This window comes from Bubalus bubalis, chromosome 20, assembly GCF_019923935.1.
Source record: "Bubalus bubalis isolate 160015118507 breed Murrah chromosome 20, NDDB_SH_1, whole genome shotgun sequence".
Taxonomy (NCBI): domain Eukaryota; kingdom Metazoa; phylum Chordata; class Mammalia; order Artiodactyla; family Bovidae; genus Bubalus; species Bubalus bubalis.
Window position 1 is genome coordinate 56,863,870 of NC_059176.1, and position 26,013 is coordinate 56,889,882.

The 26,013-nt window shown below is 41.6% G+C and overlaps 1 long non-coding RNA gene across 1 annotated transcript; it reads left to right on the forward strand.

Annotated features, from left to right (window-relative positions):
* Nucleotides 1-7,323: 7,323 nt before the first annotated feature.
* Nucleotides 7,324-25,977, forward strand: LOC102392630. Its single transcript, XR_329330.3, has 3 exons — nucleotides 7,324-7,391; nucleotides 25,289-25,416; nucleotides 25,904-25,977. It is a non-coding gene; the product is annotated as an uncharacterized LOC102392630 (long non-coding RNA).
* The last annotated feature ends 36 nt before the right edge of the window (nucleotides 25,978-26,013 follow it).

The window sequence follows — 26,013 nt, forward strand, 5'->3', positions numbered from 1 at the left end:
CCGTTTCAAATGCTCATTTCTCTAATCTTGTTCAGTGCCCAGCCACGAGCACTTTTGCTGAGGAGCAGGGGGAATGCGGGAAGCAGCCATCTGCCACTCCTTGAGGTGAACTAGGAAGAGAATTTGGCCCCAGACGGCTGAGGTGCATGTGGAAGGAGTGAATTCAGTCAGCCCGGAGGCTTGCATCCTCCCATACATAGAATGAGAAATTCCTTTATCTGCTATCTGATCTTTGATGTTCAGATTGCCTTCTTCCTTTGTTGCAAACTTGTGTGTAGCCTGACTTCCCCTCCTGTCTCCTGGGAGCAGTTTTCTCAGAGCTGCTGAAATGCTGTTTACTGGGTTCAGAGGCCCAAACATTCCCACCAAATAATAAAAGAACTCTACTTTCCGGTGATGCCTATATTTTTCAGTTGACATGACTAAACAACAGCAACAGAGAATTGTATTAAGGAAATATTCTAGCCTAGTTTTCCAATTCTCACAGTTGAGATTCCAGATTATTTTTGTTCAGTAATAGTAATAACTACATTTCTAAGTCAAAGGTGCTTGAGTCAGCATCTGAATGTTGGTTCAGTTCAGTCAGTCGCTCAGTTGTGTCTGATTCTTTGCGACACCATGGACTGCAGCACGCCAGGCCTCCTTGTCCTTCACCAACTCCCAGAGCTTGCTCAAACTCATGTCCATCCAGTCGGTGATGCCATCCAACCATCTCATCCTCTGTCGTCCCCTTCTCCTCCTACCTTCAATCTTTCCCAGCAGCAGAGGCTTTTCCAATGAGTCAGCTCTTCGCATCAGGTGGCCAAAGTATTGGAGCTCCAACTTTAGCATCAGTCCTTCCAATGAATATTCAGGACTGATCTCCTTTAGGATGGACTGGTTGGATCTCCTTGCAGTCTGAGGGACTCACAAGAGCCTTCCCCAACACCACAGTTCAAAAGCATCAATTCTTTGGTGCTCAGCTTTCTTTAGAGTCCAATACTCACATCCATACATGACTGTTGAAAAAACCATAGCTTTGACTAGATGGACCTTTGATGACAAAGTAATGTCTTTGCTTTTTAATATGCTGTCTGGGTTGGTTATAACTTTTCTTCCAAGGAGCAGATGTCTTTTAATTTCATGTTGGTTAGACATCTCCAAACTGCCTTCCAATCATTATGGCACATTGGCATGTACTGAGAGCTAGAATTTCTAGTGTCTTTGTCATTTTTTACCTAAATAAATGGGCCATGAGTAAATATATCACATTTCTTTGCCAATTTTATCAGTTGAATAGAGTTTACTTCCAGTTGATCTATGTGTTGTAGCAATATTTGAACATCATAAAATTCCCTATCAATGTGCTATGGTTAGTTCACTTATATTGCAAAGACCATCTGTCTGGATTTTAAGCAAATTGAGATCAGTAGCTTTGAGATATTAAAATTGAAAAGCTAAATAACAACCTAATAGGAGACATTAGAAAGAGAGATTTTGGTCTAAAATAGTAGGACCCACTGAGCAAATAACAGGCCATGATTTGTTTATAGTTTCATAATATGATTAATGTTGAAGAAGTGAACTCTGATTTCTGTTACATATCTACAGGATTCTGCTAATCAAAGTCTCAGCAATTGTCAGAGCTCAGATCTATCATAAGCCATTTTTTCTTTGGGGGTTTCCATGGATAATTGGCCGTTATTAACAACCCATTGCCTTTAAATTTAGCTTAGCAAAGAAAAAGTTGTTCATAATTATTCCTGTTACATTTTGAGTCACTATAGATGAAGCAGCAGTTATATGTATTTTATATTCTTTCCCATCAATGCAGAGCAGTTAATATCTCTCAATCAAAATTCAAAGAGTCAGACAAAACTTAGTGAATGAGCAACAACAACAACTAAAATACCTAGAAACTAAGATGTTTGGAAGGGAAGTAGGATTATTGCCTGTTTTATTTTAAAATAAGAGATTCTTACGAAGTTATTCTTTCAATCTCTCAGATGGTTAAAGTCCTAATTTCTGTAAAGCATTGTTTTATTGGGAACTACCTTGTGAGAAATTAAACTCAGAGGAATGAATTATTACAGTAACATGCAAACAGCTTCCTCCCAATATCTTCTTTTTGTTCCCATTAAGCAACTTTTAGTAAGTTTTTTTATTTACATTTTAGAAGGAATATCTGGGTACATTTTTCTGAAATATGGAGTACTATAAGAAGTCACAAAGGTAACTGGTAAAAGACCTCTTTCTCTTTCAGTCTAGGCTAGCTTGTGCTGTGCTGTGGGTAGCCTAGCCCTTCTGCAGGGGAACTTGCTGACCCAGGAATCAAACCGGGGTCTCCTACATTGCAGATAGATTCTTTACCAATTGAGCTACTAGGGAAGCCCCGAGGCTAGCTTATGTCATAGTACAACTCAGGTCTTTTTTTCAATCTTCTAATTTTTTAATTAATTCATTTTTTTTTATATGGGATCTTATTTCCCCAACCAGTGATTGAACCTGGGACCATGGGAGTGAAGGCACAGAGTTCTAACCATTGGACCGCCAGGGAATTCCCAACCCAAGTCTCAGTGGTATTCAAATCAAAGATCCACTTCTCCTTTATGCTACATGTCCATTGTGGGTGGGCTGAGGGTTCTGCTCCATGCTTGCTCAGGCACCTGGAGCGTCAGAGCTGCTGCTAACAGTCATGATATCAGAAGGAAAGAGTGGGTAAGTTTTAAGTCTTTTACCTGATAATTACACTGGTTGAAATGTACTTTGGACATTTCAAAATGTACAAAACATGTCCCATAACCACACCTAACTTCAACTGGGGCGGGGCGGGGTATGGTGTAATGCACTGATACCCTATACAGTATCTGTTAGGTAGCGCTGATGACTACTGTATGGACTTTAATGCTTGAAATGGCAGCTCTCCTTTCTCCATTTATAGATTCATCTTTCTTAAATACATCCAACATTGTTTCAGTTTCTAGGACTTTTCAGTACTCTCAAGCACCTAATGAAGCAAGGCACTTTTCATCATTTTAAAATGTTGGGGAAATACTTGATATTGATACAAATTAGAATCATTTTCTCAAATTACATAAAAATAATCCTCTGACAATAATGATTGAGGTTGCTTTAAATCTATATATTTATATATGGAGAATTGATTTTTTTTAATTTTAAATTAGGTCTTTAGAAACAGTCTCTGTAGTTTTTTTGGTTCTCATTTAGGTATAAAAGTGAATTTGTATTATCTGTAACTATAAAATTTCCTGTAATTTAGCTCTGTGAGAATCTAGATTAGCATTCAGCTCTAAATTTTTCTTAATTTTCTTGTTAAACATGAATTATTTTGTTACTACATTGCTATACATATAGGATCTTTTTTAGTTCTTGTTTATTGTTTATTGAATAAGATCAGAGAACAGCATGTGTGATGTCTATTCATTTGAATTAATTTAGGCTTCCTTTATGGCAGCTTACTAAATTGATTTGTGCTTCTAGATTAATCTTACAATATTTAACATATTACCTTCAAAGTATAGATGTATTTTGCGGAGAAGGCAATGGCAACCCACTCCAGTACTCTTGCCTGGAAAATCCCAAGGGCGGAGGAGCCTGGTAGGCTGCAGTCCATGGGGTCGCGAAGAGTCGGACACGACTGAGCGACTTCCCTTTCACTTTTCACAAAACCATTTAAATAAAAAATGGCCTCAGCAAAGAACATAATACCTAATTCCTGATGGGTTTATTTATGAAGAGTTCACAGCACATTACATGTATCCTGGAAGCAGAGCCAAATTATAATATGTTAATTGGAAAAAATATTTAATGTGAAAATAATGGCTTCAGTTAAGGTGTGGAGCTAGAGAGGCATGAGAGAGGTTTAAGGAGCAGAAATAGCTTTGCTAGAATAAAGGATATGAAAAGTAGGTAGGAGGAAGGTGAAAAAGTGAGTGCCAGAATGTAGAGGGTTTAGAACAGCAGATAAAGAAAAGTATGAGCTTTACCAAGTGAACACTGAGACGCCAAGGCGGGGCACTCATGTGACGTTGCGTGTGTTTCAGTCATATCTGAAACTGCTGTTTCAGTCGTATCTGACTCTTTGCGACCCCGTGGACTGTAGCCCGCCAGGTTCCTCTGTCCACGGAATTCTCCAGGTAAGGATACTGGAATGGGTAACCATTTCTTTCTCCCCCAGAGTATCTTCCTGACCCAGGGATCGAACCCAGGTCTCCTGCATTGCAGGCAGATTCTTTATCATCTCTGCCACCAGGGAAGCCCAAACAAGAGTTTAATGTGACTGACTTATAGGGGTGACAGGATTTCAAAGAGAAGGGTTAAAAGTCAATGAGACAGGAGGTTCTAACAGTTGTCCTGATGAGAAATGATAGAGATCAGAACCAGAGCAATGGCATTAATCATCAAAAGAGTGCATGAATGTAAGAGACAGGAATGGAGAGGGCAGGTTAACACAAGGAAAAGTCAGAGCCTCAGAGCATTAGAGGCAGTCAACAACAGGACTTTATTTTGGTAGAAAGATGATCTCATTTTTAAACTTATTGAGGTTTTGTTTCCTGTAGACCGTCCACCTGGGGACATCCAATAGGCAGAGAGAAATAGAGTATTAGCTATTAGGGGAGAGAAATAACATCTAATAGTGTGAAGGATGCTGGATAATAGTGTCAAGGATGCTGATACCTTACAAGGTATAGTTTTTTCTCAGAGGACTTAAGATCTACTTGGGAGATCAAGATAACACTTTATAAACAACAAAAATACAAGAACGTAACTTAGGGCTAAGTTGTGCATGGCACGCTTTCTTTGTTGCAAGAATTTAGAGGAAAAGAGAATTAAAGGGACATGGAGGACTTGAGTTGGCTCTTTTTTTAAAAAATATGTTTATTTTTTTAAGGAGTTGGCTCTTGATGGGTGGGAAGTGTTTGCTGCTGCTGCTGCTAAGTCACCTCAGTCATGTCCGACTCTGTGTGACCCCATAGACGGCAGCCCACCAGGCTGCCCCGTCCCTGGGATTCTCCAGGCAAGAACACTGGAGTGGGTTGCCATTTCCTTCTCCAGTGCATGAAAGTGAAAAGTGAAAGTGAAGTCGCTCAGTCGTGTCCGCCTCTTCGCGGCCCCATGGACTGCAGCCCACCAGGCTCCTCCGTCCCTGGGATTTTCCAGGCAAGAGGACTGGAGTGGGCTGCCATTGGTGCAAAAGCAGGGAAGATTGACAGGTCCTAAAGAACTGATACATATTCATGTGATATGGTCACTATTAGCAATAGTTTTGATAACTAATTAATCCTGTTGCAGGACAGGCTTGGATTCCCTTGCGTTTCTGGGTTTCTGTACTCTGCGCCCCAGTTTGCGGCTGCGTGTACTACCACCCAGTGTAAATCGAGGTAGGTCCACGTGTCCTTAGGACTGCAGCTGGCGTGGGGTCACTACTGCAACAGATGTAAGGTGTGGGCCGGGAGGGGTCGACGCCCTTGTAAACAGGATGGCGCTTAATCCCCTGGAAGGCAATGAGAACCAAGATTTCACAGTCTTTAGGTGAGTCTGTTTCTCAGGAAAATCGAACACAAATTATGCAGCTGTACTCCCTCAGGCTTGGCATCCACAGACCAAAGACCACACTGTAATCTCACCTCATTTTTCCCACAGTGTTCTCCGTACTTTCTAGGAAGAGGGAAATATGTCTGAGCGTGTGTGAGGCAGCATTTACTAAGAGCTCTACAGAGCGGCTTTCGGAGGTTGATTTTTCCTGGGGATTCTCACTGATTCGTGTGTGAACTGTTGGGCTCAACATTCCCCAGCTCCAGCTCTCTCTGGTGATCCTGTAAGAGGATCTTCTGAGCCACTTATTCTGTGGACGGAGAATTGCCCCCATCTGCCTGGACACTTCCTGCTCGTCTTTCAAGCCTCAGCTCAAGTGTCATGACTTCAAGGAAGCTTCGCCTCTCTGGCCCTCCTTGCCTCCTCCCAGGCTTTGCCCACTATACACCCATTCTATTCCTTTAGCTGCCTTTAAAGCACTGACCTCCCTGTCTATTAATGGTTTCACTGAATTGTCTGTAGATTTTGAACTTCTTGAGTGTGTGAAGCCTGGTATGGTCACCTTTGGGTGTTCAATTCTAAGACCCACACCTGGCTACTGCAGGCTTTCAACAAAGGCATGCTCAGTGGATGGATGAATGAATGGATGGCGTCAAAGCATGGACTCTGCTATATTTTGTGCCCACATTTTGTTTGTATCCACATTCATGAATGAGCTGATTCTTGTCATTCTGTGAGGTCTAAATCAGTCTTTGAAACAATTTCACAAAAGGAAAAATATTCCAGCCTGTCAACAGATTGGCTGGCATTATAATTAAGTGATCTTATCTTTTCTGCTTGATCATACTGTTCTTAGCTGCACAGTGAGGATGAGCCCAGCTTTAATAATGGTGTGGCATCTGTCTCTCCCTAGACATGGCCTGAGGACAACGCCAGCAGACAGCTGTGGCATGGTCCACCATCTGGGTCTCTGGAATATCTATGTAGCCCTCTGCTTTTTAGAAAGACTTAGGCTAGAAGCCACAAGGAGGGCTGCATTTCTTTGCCTCAGGGCATTGGAGCTAGAGTCTCCTTTCCATTTGAGACTTGAATGGATGGAGATGCAAGTTCTGAGGACATTTGTCGCTCTAGTTCATCAGGTCAAAGATACGGAACTCACGGGGCCATAAAAGCCATCACTGAGTTCTCTTTGTATTTGAATAACCTCCCAACTTTTCACTCCATTACAGTTAGAGAAAGTTTCACCACACAGATAGAGGCTGTGAACACTCCCTCACTATTTTTCGCTTTATTCCTGCCTTGGAGAAAACACCAGGTGAAGCTGGAAGATGACGTTGGCTCTCCTGCTCTAAACAGGCTGAACTCTGCCTCCAATATGAAAGGTTTGGCGCACTTGCAATATCTTTGCTGGCAAATCACCCTATTGCAGCTGTTTCGTCGTCCTTGAGAATTTCCTATTTTGCTTTCCTGGGAATGGATGTTTATGAAGTGGAAATGTGGAGCCCTGTGAAGAAGTCCTTGGTGCAAATGCCGTAACAAACTGTTCTCTGAGGGGCTCCATTCCGGGAAAATGATACACAGCAATTTTATCTCCACGGGCAGAGTTGCAATAAGCCTGTTTACATACTGACACCAACAACATAGCATTAGGTATCTCTATAACCATCTGTGCTCGCATGCTAAGTTGCTACAGTCGTGTCCGGCTCTTTGCGACCCCATGGACTGTAGCCTGCCAGGATCCTCTGTCCATAGGATTCTCCAGGCAAGAATACGGGAGTGGGTTGCCATTTCCTCCTCTACAGGATCTTCCCAACCCAAGGATTGAACTTGTGTCTCCTGAGGCTCCTGCATTGCAGGTAGATTCTTTGACCATCCAGGGAAATATTATAGATGACTGATTTTGTATTTAAGGTAGGTGGTAGAAGGGATGAATAAACTGAAGCTGAATTAAATGAATTTTCATGTAACAAACAAGATCTCAGGATGGACTGGGGCTTTGGACAGGAAACAGAGGCTGTATGTTAATTTGAAGGTCTCTAGTACTCCTCAGCTTAGCCTTTCAGACAGCTTTTTCTTGATTAGCATGGATTTGTGAGCCAATTCAGCTGTATTTTGTGCTGTAGAATTAACTTTTCAAAAAGCATAATGTGCATTAGCTGAGATGATGATGCATGGTAAATGCTGAATGCCATTCAGCACATGGGGATGGTGGTGATGGTGATGGGATGATGGGGATGGTGGTGGGATGATGACAACGATGATTTATCAACAGAAATTATGGCCCAGAGGTATTCTTCCCAAATAAGCTCAGTGGGCAATTAAAAATCTGTTGTTTTTTATCGCTAAGCCTGACTCTTTGTGAGCTCTTGGACTAGAGCACGTCAGGCACCTCTGTCTTTCACTATCTCCTGCAATTTGCTCGGATTCATGTCCATTGAGTCAGTGATGCTATCTCACCATCTCATCCTCTGCCACCCCCTACTCTTTTTGCCTTCAATCTTTCCCAGCATCAGGGTCTTTTCCAATGAGTCGGCTCTTTGCATCAGGGGGCCAAAGTATTGGAGCTCCAACTTCAGCATCAGTCCTTCCAATGAATATTCAGGATTGATTTCCTTTAGGATTGACTGGTTTGCTCTCCTTGCAGTCCAAGGGACTCGCAAGAGTCTTCTCCAGCACCACAATTTGAAAGTATCAGTTCTTTGGCACTCAGCCTTCTTTATGGTCCAACTCTCACATGACTATGGGAGAAACCATAGCTACAGTGAAGTAAATCATAACTTTTTATAAAGTAATAAATTACAAGATAATAAGTTGTAAATAAAAGTCTATTGTAACATAGATCATGGTAAATGAATCCCCTGAGTCCCAGCAGAGGAGACAGAGGTGTGGGTTGGTTCAGAAGCAGCTACGGGGGACTGAATACTGACAGCAAGACCATCTCTGGGCATGGGTGCTCAGGGCAGGGCAGCGGAGGCAAAAGAAAGGCTTGGTTTGCCTTTCAGAGGATTTCATGCATCATGTTGATTGCAAAGACATGCTAATCTGCTTTTTCACGCAAGACCCACTTGTATTTCCTAGGTGCACACCCTCAGCTTGTACATGTACCCCAGACATATATACACAGTTTCAGGCACACACTTCCCACCTCAAAGACTCATACTCACACTTACCACCCTAACAAATAGAACCCACTCCATAGTCTATAAATATCACCTACATAAGCTCATAACACTCTTTTATAACCTCAATCCACACTCACAGTCCCACACCCTTTTATTCAAATCCCCTTATGTACGTCCTTTATAGATACACACCCTGCATACCCATACAGACTGAAACCTCTCTACCTGTTCACTCTCAATTTTCCCTCCCCTCATACCACATACACAGAGACTCATATAGACACACCAAACACACTCATTTTCCTAGTCACCCACACATCTTGATGGGCACACAGTGTATTTGGGGTTGAAAGGGGGACAGGGAATTGTTAGGGAACAAATTAATCTTGTTACATTTATTACACTTAATATGTCTTTCTCTTCCCCTACTTTATGCTCCCCACCCCACCTTCTTCCCTAACTATTCTTTATAGAATGATTATTTTCTTTTTTTTAAAATTAATTAATTTATTTTAATTGGAGGCTAATTACTTTACAATGTTGTAGTGGTTTTGCCATACATTGACATAAATCAGCCATGGATGTACATGTGTCCCCCATCCTGAACCCCTCTCCTACCTCCCTCCCCATCCCATCCCTCAGGGTCATCCCAGTGCACCAGCCCCAAGCAGCCTGTCTCATGCATTTAACCTGGACTGGCGATCTATTTCACATATGATAATATACATGTTTCAATGCTATTCTCTCAAATCATCCCACCCTCACCTTCTCCCACAGAGTCCAAATATCTGTTCTTTATCTCTGTGTCTCTTTTGCTGTCTCTCATATAGGGTCATTGTTGCCATCTTTCTAAATTTCATATATATGAATTAATATACTGTATTGGTGTTTTTCTTTCTGACTTACTTTGTATAACAGGCTCCAGTTTCATCTACCTCATTAGAACTGATTCAAATGCATTCTTTTTAATAGCTGAGTAATATCCCATTGTGTATGTGTACCACAGCTTTCTTACCCATTCGTCTGCCGATGGACATCTAGGTTGCTTCCATGTCCTAGCTATTGTAAACAGTGTTGTGATGAACATTGGGGTACACAATTTCACAATTTGTATGGAAATACAAAAAACCTCGAATAGCCAAAGCTATCTTGAGAAAGAAGAATGGAACTGGAGGAATCAACCTGCCTGACTTCAGACTATACTACAAAGCTACAGTCATCAAGACAGTATGGTACTGGCACAAAGACAGAAATAAAGATCATTGGAACAAAATAGAAAGCCCAGAGATAAATCCATGTGTCTATGGACACCATATCTTTAACAAAGGAGGCAAGAATATACAATTGAGAAAAGACAATCTCTTTAACAAGTGGTGCTGGGAAAACTGGTCAACCACTTGTAAAAGAATGAAACTAGAACACTTTCTAACACCATACACAAAAATAAACTCAAAATGGATTAAAGATCTAAATGTAAGACCAGAAACTATAAAACTCCTGGAGGAAAACATAGGCAAAACACTCTCTGATATAAATCACAGCAGGATTCTCTATGACCACCTCCCAGAGTAATGGAAATAAAAGCAAAAATAAACAAATGGGACCTAATTAAACTTAAAAGTTTTTGCACAATAAAGGGAACTATAAGCAAGGTGAAAAACAGCCTTCAGAATGGGAGAAAATAATAGCAAATGAAGCAACTGACAAATAATTAATCTCAAAAATATACAAGCAGCTCATGCAGCTCAATACCAGAAAAAATAAGTGACCCAATCAAAAAATGGGCCAAAGAACTAAACTGACATTTCTCCAAAGAAGACATGCAGATGGCTAAGAAACATGTGAAAAGATGCTCAACATCACTCATTATCAGAGAAATGCAAATCAAAACCATAATGAGGTACCATCTCATGCTGGTCAGAATGGCTGCTATCCAAAAGTCTACAAACAATAAATGTTGGAAAAGGTGTGGAGAAAAGGGAACCCTCTTACACTGTTGGTGGGAATGCAAACTAGTACAGCCACTATGGAGAACAGTGTGCAGAGTCCTTAAAAACCTGGAAATAGAACTGCCATATGATCCAGCAATCCCAATGCTGGGCATACACACTGAGGAAACCAAAATTGAAAGAGACTTGTGTACCCCAGTGTTCATCATAGAATGATTATTTTCAATTGTCATATGCATCATTTGCTTTGCTTAAAATGGAGGCATATTATCCAGATTACCTTTTATCTATCTACCCTTTGATGAATTCATATGAAGAAAATAGTTCTTAAAGAAAACTTGATTTGGGAATATTTTTGTGTTTATCAAGCTGTGTTCATTACCATATCATTCATGAATCCTATAATTTTCAAATCCATTCAGATGAGATTAGTGAAAGTGAAAGTTACTCAGTTGTGTCTGACTCTTTGTGACCCCATGGACTGTACAATTCATGGAATTCTCCAGGCCAGAATACTGGAGTGTGTAGCCGTTCCCTTCTCTAGGGAGCTTCCCAACCACAGGATTGAACTCAGGTCTCCCGCATTACAGGCTGATTCTTTATCAGCTGAGCCACAGGGGAAGCCCTGAGCCACAAGAGGATTTCTTTGGATATTCAGGTGGAGGATGGAATGACTCTAGCAAGTAGTGTCCTGTAACCTGCCCATCAGCTTTTTCCTTGGAACTTTCCTCTCTTAGATGGAAAGGCAAAGCCAGGCCCAAGCATGCTGAAACTAATGGGCCATGGTCAGGAAGAAGTCCATAGCTGCACACTGCTCATGATCCCTTAGCTGAAGAAACAGTTGGTTCAGACAATGACTATTGTCTCCTGAAGTGGCATAAGGCACTTACATTTTGCAATTTCTCTCTAGCAGCTCAGCCAAGTGAGATGACATGTGAAAATCTTGTGGCTTCCCTTCTGTCATCTATTAGAGTTCTTTGGTTTTTGCACAGACGTGAAATGTTGAGTAGCTTGTCTTCTTATGCCAACCAATCTGAAGGACTCTGAGAATTGAAAAGAATCTCCTACTTCATGTAGATTTAACAATGAAGAGCTTAGGCGTGTACTGATTGATGTGGATGCCCTTGGAATCACTGTGGATTTCCCACGATGACTGTGAACTCAGATTTAGAAGACAGAAAAGACTTGGAAATAAAGCCTTTTACTGAAACAGTGAAGCTCTGGTTTATTTCCCTAGGGTATTTTACAAGGAGGAACACTTTCTCAGGATCGTGTCCTTGCTATTTCACATCAGGAACATAGGGCCAAGCACACTCCCCTTTGTGACGGCCCCAGGGTTGCCAGACACACAAGGGCGAGGGAGGTGGAAGGAGACAGAAGGGTGGGCAGGCTACAAGTATGACTGTGAAGGCAAAGGGACCAACTTCAAGTGTGTAGCCTTCTGCTTCCCATTTTGTTTTCTTTCTCGTTTTGTACCATTATTTCAGTTTTCCCATTAAATTGGAGAGGTTAATGGAGAAGTGGGCGCATCTGGTCAATGATGCCACCTCAACAGTAGGGGAATAAAGCTACTGCAAGGACCTGTGTTTGAGCCCCATTAACAGTGTTTCTGACAACACTGGGTTTGTGATAAGAATTAAATAAGGTTGGGTAAGACAAAAATGAGTGTGACAACTCATTGCAAATTGTAAGGAGTCACGTGACTGCTAGTTATTCCAAATTTCTTAATAGCTTTTTTAAGAAAAAAGCTTTTAAGTAAAAATTGTAAGTAAAAATACAGACTTTTTTCTGGAAGTTTTATAAAATGAACATGATTTTCTTTTATTAAAGTTTTTGTTTAAAAATGGAAATATCATTGATTTACAATGTTGTGTTAATTTCTGCTGTACAGCAAAGTGGTTCAGTGATACATATAGAGACATTTGCTTTTAAAGTTCTTTTCCATTAAGATTTATCATACGGTATTGAATGGAGCTCCCTGTGCTATAAAGTAGGACCTTGTTGTAGATCCCTTCTATATATAATTGGTGTGTGTGTGTGTGTGTGTGCTCAGTTGTGTCAGACTCTTTGCAACTCCATGGACTGTAGCCCATCACACTCCTCTGTCCATGGGATTTCCCAGGCAAGAATACCAGGGTGTGTTGTTATTTCCTCCTCCAAGGGATCGTCCTGACCCAGTCATGGAACCCACATCTCCTGCATTGGCAGGTGGATTCTTTACTGCTGGGCCATCAGGAAAACTCAGTTATCATCTACCTTCTCGTAACTCCCATAACCCCACTGTTAACAAAGGATTTACTGGAAGGATGAGGCATACTTAGGGACATGTTGTGTGTGAGGAGGGCAGTACAGGGTAAGAAATACCTTCAAACTTAACATTTGATTTGCTATGGAAGCATCATTTGGGCTGTGTCTCTTTGTCGGTCTCTGTTCAGTGCTTTGGAAACCTTAAGTACCTTCCCTAAAGGAAAATATACCTTAATCCTGGGTGTAAGACTGGCCTGACTTGCACAGAATTCCAGCCCCGAGGGCTGCACCTCTCCTCGCTGGCTCTCCTTGTGCAGGACGCGTGTGCTCAAGCTTCTGTAGTGGGAAGCCTGCCCCAGCCTCCCATACAACTTTGGAGTTCTCCTTACTGACCACTCTCTATCTCTGTTTTCTCTCTGTTTTGGAAACCCTTCTCCCTGATCTAGGGTTAGCTGTAGAATCTTGTGTGTGTGTGTATGTGTGTGTGTGTGTGTGCTCAATCATGTCCAACTCTTTGGGACCCCATGGACTGTAGCCAGACAGCCTCCTCTGTCCATGGGATTATCCAAGAAAGAATACTGGAGTGGGTTGCCATTTCCTCCTCCAGAGGAATCTTAGAATCTTATCATTCCACATATATTTTGGGGCATAGAAATCTGCTTCTTCCAAATTCTACTTCCATTTAGGCTCTGCTCAAGTGATACCATATTTTTCAGCTCCACATGACTCATCAAGACCAAACTGAAGCATTTTTCTAAGCATCTCGGAAAGCTGTTCTGCCAGCCACACAAAGTAGAAATGTCTGCAGTTAGGTTTTTTCTTTTTCTTAAAAGCAATGTCCTTTTTGAGTGTTTTTCTACAGTTATATATAAAGTCTATTTTAGAAAACAAGAAAGCAGAAACTCAGTGAAGTTAAATAAACTTCCCAGTGAATTATGATAGTAATTACTGCTAAAAGATAGAGCTGGAATTGAAGTTCAGGGCTGTGAGCTCGAAGTCCCATTCTTTTTCCATTTGTTGCATGGTCTGTAGAAATACAGCAGCTTTGGGCCAGCTGGTATCCTAGGATTGTGCTTAATAGATTTCATGAGCAATGTGAGTTGCTGATAAAGCCCTGCCCTTGGCAGATGGACACTTTGGGAACCTTGGGATGGGATTTTTTTTTAAGGATTTGTTTTTTTTTATGTAGACCATTATTAAAGTCTCCGTTGAATTTGTTACAATATTGTTTGTTTTATGTTGAGTTTTTTGGCCATGAGGCAGGTGGGATCTTAGCTCCCCCATTAGAGATCAAATCTTCATCTCTGCCAGTGGAAGACAAGTCTTAACCACTGGACAGCCAGGGAAGTCCCCAGGGACGGGCTTCAATAGGAGGAACGATGAGATCAGATCCTCAGCTGCTTCTGACAGTGCTGGTTTCCTGCCTCCTTTCCCTGAATCTGCAACATAAGGAGAGGGCAGAGATGCTCAGGGGATCTTGCAAGTCAGCAACAGGCCTTAAATCTCAACACACTAGTGGCATTCCTGGCTAAGCACGGTCACAGGGATATGCTCCTTTCGATAACTAACTGCCAAGCAATGTCTAAGGAATGTGGAACCCACAAGACATTTGCAAAAAGGAACCTTAGAAAGGAGCAAAATGAAAAGCAAACAATCTTTCCAGTATTTTCAGGACTCTGATATTTGGCTCTAAGCAGTAAAAGAAGAAAAGAAAAAAGAAAAAGAAAGAAAGATTGAAGTACTTGGAACCCATAGTGAGAGCTTGTGAGTCAGGATGAAATTCCAGCTGCTTTTATGAAAAGATTTTGTAGAAATCCACAGGGACACTGTTGAGACCATTTTCATTTTGGGTCTCCTCGAAAAGGGCCTCTCATCTCAATCGTTCACATGTTAGCTGATCTCTTGAGCTGGGGCAGTGATTTCTTCTCATTGATCTGATACCTAGGAGAGGGCAGTCTCAGAAAGATTGAGCAAGGGATGTATAGATCTTTTTCAGGGTGACTCAGCGAAGCATCTGGCCCCTCACCCTTAAACAATGCTTTTCAGTGAAGATGACTGGTAATATAGAGACACGTATGTTTGAAAGAGCCTATCATAATAAGCCTATCATAACAGAATGAAAACCACAGTCACAGAAAACTAACCAATCTGATCACATGGACCACAGACAGCCTTGTCTAACTCAGTGAAACTATGAGCCATGCCGTGTAGGGCCACCCAAGATGTGGTCTTAGTGGAGAGTTCTGACAAAATGTGGTCCACTGGAGAAGGGAATGGCAAACCACTTCAGTATTCTTGCCTTGAGAACCCCATGAATAGTGTGAAAAGGCAAAAAGATAAGACACTGAAAGAACTCCCCAGGTCAGTAGATGCCCAATATACTACAGGGGATCAGTGGAGAAATAACTCCTCAAAGAATGAAGAGATGGAGCCAAAGCAAAAACAACACCCAGTTGTGGGTGTGATTAGTGATGGAAGCAAAGTCCAGTGCTGTAAAGAGCAATATTGCATAGGAACCTGGAATGTTAGGTCCATGAATCAGGGCAAATTGGAAGTGGCCAAACAGAAGATGAAAGAGTGAACAACAACATTTTAGGAATCAGTGAACTAAAATGGACTGGAATGGGTGAATTTAACTCAGATGACTATTATATTTACTACTGTGTGCAGGAATCCCTTAGAAGAAATGGAGTAGCCATCATGGTCAACAAGAGTCTAAAATGCAGTACTTGGATGCAATCTCAAAAACGAGAGAATGATCTCTGTTAGTTTCCAAGGCAAACCATTCGATATCACGATAATCCAAGTCTATGCCTCAACCCGTAATACTGAAGAAGCCAAAGCTGAATGGTTCTATGAAGACTTACAAGACCTTCTAAAATTAACACCCCAAAAAGATATCCTTTTCATTACAGGGAACTAGAATGCAAAAGAAGGAAGTTAAGAGGTACCTGGAATAATAGGAAAATTTGGCCTTGGAGTACGGAATGAAGCAGGGCAAAGGCTAATAGACTTTTGCCAAGAGAACGCACTGGTCATAGCAAACGCCCTCCTTCAACAACAGAAGAAAACACTCTACACATGGACAACACCAGGTGGTCAATACCAAAATCAGATTGATTATATTCTTTGCAGCCAAAGATGGAGAAGTTTTATACTGTCAGCAAAAACAAGACCGGGAGCTGACTATGGCTCAGATCATGAACTCCTTATTGCCAAATTCAGACTTGAGTTGAAGAAAGTGGGGGAAAACCACTAGATCAATTTGGTATGACCTAAATCCCTTATGATTTTACAGTGGAAGTGAGAAATAGATTCAAGGGATTAGATCTGATAGACAGAGTGCCTGAAGAACTATGGATGGAGGTTTGAGACATTGTACAGGAGACAGGAATCAAGACCATCCCCAAGAAAAAGAAATGCGAAACGGTAAAATGGTTGTCTGAGGAGGCCTTACAAATAGCTGAGAAAAGAAGAGAAGTGAATGGCAAAGGAGAAAAGGAAAGATATACCCATTTGAATGCAGAGTTCCAAAGAATAGCAAGGAGAGATAAGAAAGCCTTCCTCAGTGATTAGTCCAAAGAAACAGAGGAAAACAACAGAATGGGAAAGACTAGAGATCTCTTCAAGAGAACTAGAGATACCAACAGAATATTTCATGTAAAGATGGGCACAATAAAGGACAGAAATGATATGAACCTAATGGAAGCAGAAGATACAAAGAAGAGGTGGCAAGAATACACAGAAGAACTATACAAAAAAGATCTTCATGAGCCAGATAACCATGATGGTTTGATCACTCACCTAGAGCCAGACATCCTGGAATGTGAAGTCAAGTGGGCCTTAGGAAGCATCACTATGAACAAAGCTAGTGGAGGTGATAGAATTCCAATTGAGCTATTTCAAATCCTAAGATGATGCTGTGAAAGTGCTGTCCTCCATATGCCAACATATTTGGAAAAGTCAGCAGTGGCCACAGGACTGGGAAAGGTCAGTTTTCATTCCAATCCCAAAGAAAGACAATCCCAAAGAATGCTCAAACTACCACACAATTGCAGTCATCCCACACGTTAGTAAAGTAATGCTCAAAATTCTCCAAGCCAGGCTTCAACAGTATGTGAACCATGAACTTCTAGATGTTCAAGCTGGATTTAGAAAAGGCAGGGAACCAGAGATCAAATTGCCAACATCTGCTGGATCATTGATAAAGCAAGAGAGTTTCAGAAAAACATCTATTTCTGCTTTATTGACTATGCCAAAGCCTTTGACTGTGTGGATCACAATAAACTGTGGGAAATTCTGAAAGAGATGGGAATACCAGACCACTTGACCTGCCTCTTGAGAAATCTGTATGCAGGTCAAGAAGCAAGAGTTATAAGTGGACATGAAACAATAGACTGGTTCCAAATCATGAAAGGAGTATGTCAAGGGTGTATTTTGTCACCCTGTTTATTTAACTTATATGCAGAGTACATCATGAGAAACGCTGGGCTGGAGGAAGCACAAGCTGGAATCAAGATTGCCAGGGGAAATGTCAATAACCTCAGATATGCAGATGACACCACACTTATGGTAGAAAGTAAAGAAGAACTAAAGAGCCTCTTGATGAACATGAAAGAGAAGAGTGAAAAACTTGGCTTAAAGCTCAACATTCAAAAAGCTAAGATCATGGCATCTGATCCCATCACTTCATGGCAAATAGATGGAGAAACAGTGGAAGCAGTGACAGACTTCAGTGTTTGGGCTCCAAAATCACTGCAGATGATGACTGCAGCCATGAAATTCAAAGATACTTGTTCCTTGGAAGAAAAGTTATGACCAACCTAGATAGCATATTAAAAAAGCAGAGATATTACTTTGCCAACAAAGGTCCGTCTAGTCAAGGCTATGGTTTTTCCTGTGGTCATGTATGGATGTGAGACTTGGACTGTGAAGAAGACTGAGTGCTGAAGAATTGATGCTTTTGAACTGTTGGAGAAGAGTCCTGAGAGTCCCTTGGACTGCAAGGAGATCCAACCAGTCCATCGTAAAGGAAATCAATCCTGAATATTCATTGGAAGGACTGATGCTAAAGCCGAAACTCGAATACTTTGGCCACCTGATACGAAGAACTGACTCATTTGAAAAGACCCTGATGCTGGGAAAGACTGAGTCCATCACCGACTCAATGGACAGGTGTTTGTGTAAGCTCTGGGATTGGTGATGGACAAGGAAGACTGGTATGCTGCTGTCCATGGGGTTGCAGTGATTTGGACATGACTGAATGACTGAACTGAACTGATCATAATGAGAATGCTCTTTTTTGCTTTATGTATTTACATACATAGTTTATATTTTCTTTCAAAAAACTTCAATTTCATTACCTATTTTGTAATATTAGGAAGTGTCTGTTAGTGCTAAGTGTTTTCATTTAGGTGATCCATTAAAAGTTGTTATTATCCATAATAGAAAAAAAAAGGGTTGTGTCGTGAATACAGAAAGTTGTGAGTTTGGAGACACCACTTCCCTGGTGGTCCAGTCGTTAAGAACCTACCTTTCAATGCAGGGGCTGTGGGTTTGATCCCTGGTAGGGGAACTAAGAGCTCAGATGCTGCAGAGCAACTAAGCTCCAACTACTGAACTTGTGCCCCACACTAGAGAGCCTGTGCACCTCAGCTAAGACCCAAAGCAGCCAAATAAATAAATTAAAAAACTTTAAAATCAAATAAAAGAAAGTCATAGTTTTGGGACATAATGTGACTGCTCTGTTACTTCACTAACTTAAACCTTTTATTCTCAATTATTAGATGAGAATTATAATATCTATCTAATGGGATTGTTTTTAGGATTAAAATAGCTTATATAAAGGTCCTTGAATACTCCCTGGCTTGGAGTAATTGCTGAGATGGTTGTTTTCTTTCCTCTTTACTACCTTGAGGTTCTAATAATAACTATCATTACCAATTTATTTTTTAACAACATTTTGAGAACATCAGAGGCAAACAGATAAGTTTTGATGAAATTTATCACTTCATTTATTTATTCAATAAATATTTATTAATTCCAGACATGATAAATGGAGTGAGCCAAAGTAAATCCAATTTATTTCTGATAGTGATGTCTTTAGTTCTGTGATTTAAGTGCCCTTGACTTTAAGAAAAAAAGGTTCAGCATTTTCTGAACATCCAGGACTATCTTTGAGAGTCAATTGATTCAAATATATGGAAGCAAAAAAAGCTAACAAATGATTCAGTTGTCAATTGACTAATATATTTTATTTCTAACTTTAGTGAATATATATCTATCTATGATGCCAGGTGCTTGTCTGGGTAGGAAAGGTTGAAATTCCATTGGTAAGAGTTGGAGTGAACAGATGCCCTGGTTTTTTCATTTAGGTTTGATTTATATCTATTGACAATGAAATTATTAATAAAACTTTTCTCTACTCTTTAGAGTGTTCCAGGAGATGATAAAAGTGTTTGGATGATTTATTACATGGTGTTCTCCCAAGAACAGTGGTTTCGTGGCTCTTTTTGAAAGGTTCTGGAAATGGTCTCCTTGACCATTTCCTGTTCAAGGTCTGGGATTCCCTGGCACAGACCTCTGGGACAGTGGGGCCCAACTACCCAAGGAGTTGCTGTGATGGGTGGGAACTCATGCCATGGCTGAGGCCCGCAGGGGCAGAGAATGAATGTCTGGTTTTGTAGGGTGCACCAATGTTGACCGTTCCATCGCTAACTGGAGATCAGCCTTGTGAAAAATGACTGCCCATTTCCAAGCTATAATGAGAGTGGAATGGTGCAAAGACGGATGAGACTCTGCTTTGAGTAATCCTTGATGAAGCTGGTTTGAGAAATAAAACCATTTGTCTCTTCCATGCGACTGGTTCTTGTTATATAAAATAGCTATGTAATCATTTTAAACCAGAACAGACTAAAGGGGCTAAGGGACAGAAACTTCTGAGTTTTATGTTTCTGTCATCCACAGCTGCTCATCAATAACAAAGAAGCAAATGTTCCAACAAGCACTTTCTCATGACAATACTGGGCATTCAGGCACAACCTGAAAAAAATCCTTCTGTGGATTTGTGAGCACTTGTGCGCTCAATTTGGCTCAGTGATTTGCCTTAATCAAAAAAATCATGAGGCCAGTCTTCACCAGAAGCATTTTATTACTCTGGATAAGTTAACCTTGGAGCCTACCTCATTTCCAACCATTTAATTGTTTACCATTCAGATCTTTGGTGGTCTTAATATCTGGCATCCATCCCAACTTCTGTTGAATTTTGCCATGTTGATAATTCAATTAATGTAAACAACAGAGGGTTTGGAGGAGAAACTGGCCTATTGGACAAAACTCTGGGTAGGGAATTTGGTGACATTATTTTCTAGTTTTCTGTTGTTGCTTAGTTGTGCCTGATTCTTTTCAACCCCATGGACTGCAGCATGCCAGACTCCTCTGTCCTCCGCTGTCTCCAGGAGTCTGCACAGATTCACATCCACTAAGCTGGTGATGCTGTCTAACCATCTCATCCTCTGCTGCCCCCTGTTCCTTTTGCCTTCAATCTTTCCCAGTGAGTGGGCTCTTCGCATCAGCTGGCCAAAGTATTGGAGCTCCAGCTTCAGCATCTGAATATTCCAATGAATATTCAGAGTTGATTTCCTTTAGGATTGACTGGTTTGATCTCTTAGGTATCCAAGGGACTCTCAAGACTCTTCTCCAACACTATAGTTCAAAAGCTTCAATTCTTTTGTGCTTAACCTTCTTTATGGTCCAACTCTCACATCCATACATGACTACTGGAAAAACCATAGCTTTGACTGTATGGACCTTTGTCAGCAAATTGATGTCTCTGTAATTAAGCATTATTTTACTGTAGCCTTGGGAAAGTCACCTCATTTCCTTATGCACCTCTTCCACCATCACCTGTAAAGAGGGCTTATCTGATTGCTGTGATCCACAACACCAGCCGTTCCTTATACATACCTTGAACCTCCCTAGGCACCTGCCTGTACTCCTGAACTCTCTTCCCTGCCATTCTTCATACAAAAATTAACAATATTTTGAGATGCAGCACAAACCCAGCGTCTTTGCCGTGGGCCAATTACTAGTCCTCCCAGGTTCTTTGAAGGAAATGCTGCCTGTCTCCTCTGAGCTCATTAGCATGCTACCTGTACTTTTTCAGCGAAAATCCATGTTCTCACTTTCTGTTTCATTCTTGAGAGAATGTTAGATGTCCTTGTGTGCTGCTCTGCTTGTAGTATCATTTATCTGGTCGCCAGAGGCAGGAACAAAAAGAAAACAAGAAACAAGAAATCTTCAACTCTCTTCCCCAACCCTCAATCTCAGTGCAGTCAGGATAGTGGTTCCTAATTCCTTTACCCTTCCGCACCTCTCCAACCTTCTGCTATTGGCAGGTTTGTTCAGGCCCTTCTAATTTTTCATGGTCGTTCAGTTTTCTTCTCCAAGCCTCCTGAGAACAATTGTCTACAACACACCTGAACTGATTTTTTTTTTAATGCAGAAAATTTTCAAGAAAGCCTTTATTGAATTTGGTATAATATTGCACCTCTTTCATGTTTAAGTTTTCTGGCCGCGAGGCATGTGGGCTCCTAGCTCCCCAGCCAAGAATTGAACCCACACTCCCTGCATTGGAAGACAAAGTCTTAACCACTGCATACGTTGAGGTCCCTGCACTGATCTTTCTTAAAGACCTTCTTAAATCTGATCAGCTTGCTCATCCTTCACAGCTAACAAAGATGCTTGATTGCCTGTCATCAGGGTCAATTTCACGAGTGTGGGACAGTGTACCTGACCCATATGTTTGGTTTGATGCTCTGGGGTCACCACAGTGAACTTCTTCATCATTTTAAAACAAGAGTCCTGACATTTCATTTCATACTGGGCTCAAAAACTTATGTAGCTGGTCCATCTTTGGTATAGAATCCAAGCCCAGGAAAGAGCCATCCTGGCCCACATGATTTGTGATTCCATCTGCATACAGCCAACACCCTGGTCAGAGTTCTCTGACCTCAACCCTGAGCTGTTCCTGCTTCTGCCCATCCATCCTTCCCCAACCATGCCATCTGGTCTAGTTGTCACTTAGGCAACAGCCATCCATCTCATGTCTAGTTCTCGCCAGAGATTGTAGCTGGGTACTGGAAATACACAGATGAGGGGAGAGACTGGGTCTCATGGAAAAGACCAACTATACAGGGATAATGAAGATAGCCTTTGGAAAGTGCATGAAAAGAGAAACAAATATCTGATAAGCCAGTTACACACACACATAGATAACATATATGTGGGACTCCATTTGTTTAGTTTTTCCACAATAATATTGTATTTTATTGTAAAATTATTGTAAATTGTCTTGAAATGCTACCAACTTTTGATAATTTTTCTCTATATTTATGTAAATATTTTGTCATCTTTTATCAGAAATGCCACATTATACATTGTTCTCTGTGTTTTTTTTTAAATTCCTCTCTGCTTCTCACTTTTCTCCCTCAGTAACTCCTTGCATAAATCTCTCTTAAATCAATGATTAAAAGAAAGTTTAGACTATTTTAAAAAATCCCTTCTTAATCATTTCTTTGTCTCTATAGTTAGAACAGCTAACGTAAGGTTTATATTTCATCCCACTGCGTTGGAAAGGAACTTTGAGTAGTAGCAGTTTTCTGACTCAGGCTATTGGCTTATTAAAATTAGATATTCAACTCCACCCTTGTACTTATTCTTTCAATTAGGTAAGCTAGCATACTATTTGGAAGTTGTGTTGTAAATGCTGGCTTTCCCTTCCAACTTTCCTCTTGAAACACCTGTTTAGGGAGGAAGCATGTGAGTCATAAAATAATTTCATAAATAATGTTCTGATGAAAACTCTGCCTGCTCAGCCTAACTTTAGGGCCACATTATAAATATTCTGTTTAATTAATTTCACTTGCATTTGGTTTCTTTTCTCCCGTCACTTTCCTCTTCCCAGACCCTTCCTAACTCTTCCTTCTTCCTCCGTATCTATGCAGACTCCATGGATCCCCATGTGCATTCTCCAAGATTTACCTGCTCAAGTACCCCTTGCCCAAGTACCCCCTGCCCTTGCCTTTCTTCTTCAGCCAGGGGAAAATTAGCAAAGTGAGCCTGACTTTTTCCATTAGTTGCGCAAAGGACGGTAGTTTTCATTTCATTCAAATTTTAGGAGTTAGAAGTCTTTATTTTTCCTAGTCTGAATTATCTTAGGTAAAACCTGATTTTGAAGGGAACCTGGGGGTGGAGCAGGGAGCAAGATAAATCAGAAGGCAGATTTCACGTGGGCTTGAAAACGTAGAGTGGAGGTGGGGAAGCCTGGAGACTTTTTTTTGGCTGCTCTGGGTCTTCACTGCTGCACACGAGCTTTCTCCAGTTGCGGTGAGTGGGGGCTACTCTCTGGTTACAGCACGCAGGTTTCTCATCGCAGTGGCTTCTCTTCTTGCAGAGCATGGGCTCTAGGGTGCAGGCCCAGTAGTTGTGGCAGGTGGGCCTCATTGTCCCATGGCATGTGGACGTTTCCCAGCCCAGGGACTGAACCTATGTTCCTTGCGTTGGCAGGCAGATTCTTAGCCAAGGGACCACCAGGGAACTCCTTCCTGGAGACATCTTGAAATCTTATCCCGCTGCTGCTCCCACCTCTTCCTTCTGTACATTTGTCACCCTGACCCCTCCAATCAGCATCATCCCACAGACGCAAGTGTTCTAGTGGGAAATCTTTCTTCCACATATTTCTTCAGGCCTCCTGCTAGACTTCACCAAAGTAGCTATCTGGGAAGTTCTAGACAAGTCAGACCTCACACTGCACCCTCTCCAAGCACCTAGCACCTTTCCTTTGTAAGCGCTATCACAAATTATTCCTGCTCTTTCACTTAAGAGAATACTTACTGCCTGTCTTGCAACTGGGCTAGATGCCCTCTGAAGGCAGGACCTACCACGCAGGACAAAACATATAAGGACTCATGTAAGGACAGTGCTGAACCAGAAAGCCTTCAGTTCAGTTCAGTCGCTCAGTCGTGTCCGACTCTTTGCGACCCCATGAATCGCAGCACGCCAGGCCTCCCTGTCCATCACCAACTCCTGGAGTTCACTCAGACTCACGTCCATCGAGTCGGTGATGCCATCCAGCCATCTCATCCTCTGTCATCCCCTTCTCCTCTTGCCCTCAATCCTTCCCAGCATGAGAGTCTTTTCCAATGAGTCAACTCTTCACATGAGGTGGCCAAAGTACTGGAGTTTCAGCTTCAGCATCATTCCTTCCAAAGAAATCCCAGGGCTGATCTCCTTCAGAATGGACTGGTTGGATCTCCTTACAGTCCAAGGGACTCTCAAGAGTCTTCTCCAACACCACAGTTCAAAAGCATCAATGCTTCGGTGCTCAGCCTTCTTCACAGTCCAACTCTCACATCCATACATTACCACAGGAAAAACCATAGCCTTGACTAGACGAACCTTTGTTGGCAAAGTAATGTCTCTGCTTTTGAATATGCTGTATAAGTTGGTCATAGCTTTCCTTCCAAGGAGTAAGTGTCTTTTAATTTCATGGCTGCAGTCACCATCTGCAGTGATTTTGGAGCCCAGAAAAATAAAGTCTGACACTGTTTCCACTGTTTCCCCATCTATTTCCCATGAAGTGATGGGACCGGATGCCATGATCTTCATTTTCTGAATGTTGAGCTTTAAGCCAACTTTTTCACTCTCCTCTTTCACTTTCATCAAGAGGCTTTTTAGTTCCTCTTCACTTTCTGCCATAAGGGTGGTGTCATCTGCATATCTGAGGTTATTGATATTTCTCCCGGCAATCTTGATATTTCTCCCAGCAATCTTAAGGCTCTATCCCAGAGAGCCTTATGTGATGATAAAAATGTTCTGTATCTGCCTTGTTCACTATGGTAGCCACCAGCCATCTATTGTGTAATGAGAATGTGGCCAGTGTGACTGAAGAACAGAGTTTTATGGGATTAGCATATACACATGACTATAAATAAAATAGATAATCAACAAGGACCTACTGTATAGCCCAAGGAACTCTACTCAATACTCTGTAATTACCTAAATGGAAAAAGAATCTGTAAAAGAATAGGTATAAGAAAGAGCTGAAGTGTTAGTGGCTCAGTTGTGTCCGACTCTTTGTGACCCCATGGACTGTAGATCACCAGGCTCCTCGGTCCATGAGATTCTCCAGGCAAGAATACTGGAATGGGTAGCCATTCCCTTCTCCAGGGGATCTTCCTGACCCAGGGATCAAACCCAGGTCTCTTCCATTGCACGCCGATTCTTCGCCATCTGAGCCACCGGGGATAAGAATATGTATAACTAAATAACTTTGCTGCACACTTGAAAGTAACACAAGGGTATAAATCAACTATGTTCCAAAATAAAAAAAAATTGAAAAAATTTTCATTTAATTCGAATTCACTTGCATTTAAGTTTAGAGAACCCTGTGTGGCTTCCACCTCAGACACCACTGACTGTGAACGAGGCTGTTGGGCGTGTGATAGACCAACATCAAAAGAAAGCATGTGGGAGTAAAGCAGAGCGAGTCAAAGTCATCACAGGTAAGGTTTTTGCATTTCTCACACTCAACATATACACGCACCCACACACAGTCACACACCTGTGTGCTCCACTGGATGGGCTGGCCCGATGCAGGAAGAGGAGGTTTGAAGGCTCCCAGATTGGCTCATATGTCTCCCTGGCATGCACTGAAACCCTACTGCAGTTGAGCAGGGTTTACTCATCCCGGCTCATCCCCGATTCACCCTTGCACTTGGCCCTCCCTTCCTCCGGGTGCAAGGAGGCCATCACCCGTCCAAACGTATTGGTGTGGTCCCCTGAGTCACCAGGAAGCTGCAAATCCTCCCTGGGCAAGTTCCTTGAACTGAGCGGATATCCTGAACATGCTATAACCTGAAAAAGAGCATGTTTATCTTGCAACATAAAAACCCTCTGTTGGCCATTGAGTGCTTGTTAATCCAGGACTCTCTTTAAGCCTGACTCAGTAGGTGGTAAATAAAGAAGTGAATTTTACCCTCTCTTTTCCAGTAACGCATGCTGACTGCACATGTCTTGACTGGAGGTTGGCTTTTGCTTTTCCAAAGGGTATATTTCCAATGGTATGTTGATTTGTGTTTGTCAAAGAACCCCTTGCCTTG